Below are 4,974 nucleotides of genomic sequence, written 5' to 3'. Positions count from 1 at the left end.
GTTCATGCGCAGTTCTCGAAGTTCGGACACGTCACCAGATCCTATTGACCCAGAAATTGAAAGGACTCTTAAAAAGAACAAGAAAGAAAAGAAAAAGAAAAACAAAACCCCAATAAAAACTAAAATTACCGAGCCAGAAGTTATGGCCACACTTATGGATTACGCTAGGCCAGGAGTGGCTGGTGTAACAAACAGTATAGTTAGACCCCAAATTAATGCACATCATTTTGAAATTAAGCCTGCGTTTCTTAATATGTTGCAAAATAATGTAACGTTTTACGGGTTACCTAACGAAAATCCTAATACCCATTTGACAAATTTCTTAGAAATTTGTGACACTTTTAAAATTACTGATGTAACTGCAGAAGCAATCAAACTTCGCCTTTTTCCTTTTACTTTGAAGGATCGAGCCAAAGAATGGTTAACTTCTATGCCAACCGCATCAATTGAGACTTGGGAGCAATTAGCCCAAGCATTTTTATCAAAAAAAATTCCTTTAGCAAAAACCGCAAGAGTCATTAAAGAGTTAACATCTTTTTCTCAAAATGATAATGAAACTCTTTATGAGGCTTGGGAACGTTTTAAAGAACTTCAACGTTTATGCCCACACCACCAATTGCCCGCTGAACTTTTAATGAAAACATTTTATAATGGACTAAATCCTACAACTAGAGGTTCATTGGATGCTATGTCTGGAGGGTTATTCATGAAGAAAACATGTGCCCAACCAAGAGAACTTTTGGAGGAAATGACAATCAACAGCAGTATGTGGCCCGCGGAACGTGGACACGCACCATCAGCGAAACCATCATCCTCAACTACTTCATCAGTTAAAGGTATAATGAATCTTGATCCAGTAGCGATGTTAGAAGCCCAATTTTCTGCCTTATCGCACAAAATTGATAGGTTTATGGCACCGTGTGATTCTAATGGTAAGCCAATCCAAACAGATGTGGATTACGAAGGTATGAGTGAAATTGAACATGTAAATTTTGTCCAAGGGCAAAACCAAAATAATAACCCTTATTCCAATACATATAATCCTGGATGGAGAAATCATCCTAACTTTAACTGGAGAGATAATAATAATAATAATAATGCTACTGCTAATCAAAATCGTACTGCTAATTATCAAAACCAATCCGAAGACACGATTAGCACTTTATCTTCTAAAATCGACAAATTTATTGATGCTATGAGCGGAAAAATAAGTAATCACGACGATGGTTTTAAACGGATCGAGAATAAATTCGATCAGCTTATTAAAAACCAATCATCTAGCATCCATAATTTGGAGATTCAAATTGGACAACTCGCTAAATCAATTCCATCCCACAAAGAGGGAAGTCTTCTAAGCCATACGGAAGAAAATCCGAAAGAGCATGTTAAGGCTATCACTCTTCGTTCAGGGAAAAATTACTTAGGCCCGGAAATGCCCGGAAATTCAACCTTACCTGGAACTGATTTACCAAAGCCCAAAGAAGATACATTAAAACAAAAAGATGCACCAATTGACTCTAGTACAAAAACTTTTGTACCCAAACCATCTTTTCCACACAAAGTCCGCAATAAGGACTATGACAAACAACTTTTAACATTTTTAGACAAACTTAAGAATTTGCATATTAATTTAACATTTATGGACGCGATTACACAAATTCCCAATTATGGTAAATTCCTCAAAGATTTAATTTCAAAGAAAATCAGTTGGGAAGGAATTTCATCCATTTCGCTAACTGAACATTGTAGTTCAATTGTGTCAAGTAATTTGCCCACAAAACTCAAGGATCCCGGATGTTTTACCATTCCGTGTAAATTGGGAGATATTGAATTTCCCAGTTGTCTCTGTGATTTAGGAGCAAGCATTAACTTGATGCCATTATCTATTTTTAATAAGTTAGGCTTAGAAGAAGACATCAAACGTACCAATATGGTTTTGCAATTAGCGGATCAAACCACTAAAAGACCATACAGTATAATTGAGGATGTTTTAGTTAAAGTTGACAAATTTATTTTTCCTACCGATTTCGTTATTTTAGATTTTGCTTATGACGTAAATTGTCCGCTAATCTTCGGTAGACCATTCATGAACACGGGACGTACTCTAGTTGATGTGTCGGAAAGGAAAGTAGTTTTAAGAATAGGCGATGATAAGATTGAGTTTGATATGAATCAAGCAATGAAATATCCTATGGAGGATTTCGCTTGTATGAAACTTGATTTAATTGAAGAATGTGTAAATGACATTGTTCAAAAAGAAGAAATAATAGAATCTATAATGAGTGAGGAACTAAAAGATAAGGACCCAGAACCTTTGATTCGAGAAGATGGACCAGTTCCGCCTTCAATTATAGTTCCACCTAAATTAGAACTTAAAGAATTACCAAGTCATTTGAGGTACGCTTTCTTAGGCGAAGGCGATTCTCTACCTATTATTATCTCTAACAAATTAACACAAGTCCAAGAAGAGAAATTGAAAGAAGTTGTTAGAAATAGGAAATGAAGTATGGGTTGGCAAATTTCAGACTTAAAAGGTATTAACCCGAGCATCGTAATGCACAGAATTCACTTAGAAGAAGATAAGCCACCTAAAGCGGATAGGCAAAGACGCCTAAATCCGAATATGAAAGAAGTAGTAAAAAATGAGATTACTAAACTTCTGGACAATGGAATCATCTACCCTATCTCGGATAGTGAATGGGTTAGTGTTAAGCCCAAAATATACCTAAAATATCATTAATATTTACATCATTTTTATTACAAATTTATGTTGTTTATATCTATTTAGATTACTTTTACTCTCGAATATCTTTCTTTCTTGTAAGGTACCTAAATATTTGGTAAAATCCAAATAGGAACGAAAAATGATCAAAAACAGAAGAAAAACCCTACCAAAGGAGTCAAAGACGACGTAAATCGAAAGCACCAAGTCGAGGACACGAACGAAAGCAAAGAAGTGAGAAAACTCACTGTGCCGCGACAGTGAATCCCCAACCCGCGGCCACGACACGCGTGGTTTAGCCATTTCTCCCCTTCGTCCAACGTTCAACTTAATGCTACGTCATTCACGGCCGAGGATTCCTATCCTCGGTAAGTGCAGAAAATTTGCGAAAAGCATTTAACACATGCTGAAATCCAAGAAACGCGTTCGTTCAAGTGGATAAAGACGTCCTTTCACAACGGACACGACTCTTAACCAATGGATACATCACTTCAATCACAACCCTTCAACATCTATAAATAAAGAGTTGATGTTGAGAAAAATGCAATGAAATGTTATAATATAGATATAGAATCAGAGCGTAGAACTTATGTCTAAGTTCTAAGTAAAAACATTTCGAGAGTTAGAAATTAGATTCTGTACAAAACAAGATGAGGTACACATATTGTTTATAGTTTAATTACAACTCAGTAGCATTTAGACATTGTTCCAGTTTTAGTTTGCATCATGGTAGTGGCCGACCGAATCCCTATTACGAAGTTACAGCGAGAAGATTGAGTAGAGTGTTCGCCCCTGAGCCTGACAACCTCTAAGGAAACCCAAGGAAAGGAACCGATCAAGCCGTTCACTTGCACGCCCTCGAAGAACTCGATGCTCCATGTTCTCTGTAAACTTGTATCAATTTATATTTCATCTAATAAAGTCCGTTCTATTCGACAAATCGTTATGCAGCACTTATGGTAACCAATCCAATATAAGTGGGGCTGGTGTATTCATTAATACGCAGTTGAATTCAAAATCATTACAAGGAAACTTTGTTGAACACTTAGGCAAATTATCATCTCGAAAGAGTTTTAATTTGAGTAAGGGCAACTATCCCGAAAGGGTTTTGTCGCGTTTAAAGCCAATTAATTAGAGGTTCCGTCATTTATTTCATCATCATAATTGATACAAAGTTTAAGTTGTTTTCTTTGCTTAATGCAAATGAATACATTCATTGTTTTTCTAAAAGTTCTAAATGTTCCTGTTTTGTAAAATTCATCCTTAAATCAGAAGATCTTTCTAACAATCGATTTATTCTAAATATAAAATCTTATTCCAGCATTTTTCAAGTATTCAAAGTTCATAAACTCAATTAAACAATTATTTTTTCCTAAATTCAATTAGACAAATTTCACTTTTCATTTACAATTAATAATAAATCTAACAAGTTCGAAATTAATAAACTCAAAAATAAGTTTTGCGTTAAAAAACGTATCCCTGTGGGATCGATATTTTTATTACTACAAGCGAAACCGTGCACTTGCGGAAATCGCTCAACAAGTTTTTGGCGCCGTTGCCGGGGATACGCCAAAATTTTTGACAAAATTTTTATTTTTCGTATTTTATTTTCGAATCTAGGTTTACACATTATTTTTATACAATTTTTATATTTTATTTATTTTTCAGTTTATATAACATATTTGTTTTCAATTTTGTTTTGAAGGTAGTTTGGCTCGTGTAACCATTTCAAGTTCATACGCAGTTCGTGAAATTCGGGCACACCACCAGACCCTTTTGATCCATAAATTGAAAGAACACTTAAGAAAAACAACAAAAACAACAAAAACAAAGACAAAACACCCATAAAAACCAAAAAAATCCAGCCAGAAAATATGGCCGATCCACCGACACTTATGGATTATGCTAGGCCAGGAATGGCCGGTGTAACTAATAGTGTAGTTAGACCCTGTATAAACGCAAATCAATTTGAAATTAAGCCTGCTTTGCTTAATATGTTGCAAAACAACGTAACGTTTTATGGACTACCTAACGAAAACCCTAATGCCCATTTGACAAATTTCTTAGAAATTTGTGACACTTTTAAAATTACTGATGTAACAGCCGAAGCAATCAAACTTCGCCTCTTTCCTTTCACCTTGAAGGATAAGGCAAAAATTTGGTTAACTTCTATGCCTGCTGCAACATTTGAAACTTGGGACCAATTAGCCCAAGCGTTTTTATCAAAATATTTTCCCTTAGCAAAAACTGCA

General features: G+C 35.2%; 1 non-coding gene across 1 annotated transcript; it reads right to left on the bottom strand.

Annotated features, from left to right (window-relative positions):
- Window positions 1–511: 511 nt before the first annotated feature.
- LOC136225070 (small nucleolar RNA R71) lies at window positions 512–618 on the bottom strand. The gene has a single exon (XR_010686807.1). It is a non-coding gene; the product is annotated as a small nucleolar RNA R71 (small nucleolar RNA).
- Window positions 619–4,974: the final 4,356 nt, after the last annotated feature.

The sequence above is a fragment of the Euphorbia lathyris genome, chromosome 3 (genome assembly GCF_963576675.1).
Source record: "Euphorbia lathyris chromosome 3, ddEupLath1.1, whole genome shotgun sequence".
Taxonomy (NCBI): Eukaryota; Viridiplantae; Streptophyta; class Magnoliopsida; order Malpighiales; family Euphorbiaceae; genus Euphorbia; species Euphorbia lathyris.
Note: the sequence above shows the minus strand (reverse complement) of the source record. Positions and strands in the feature narration are given on the sequence as shown.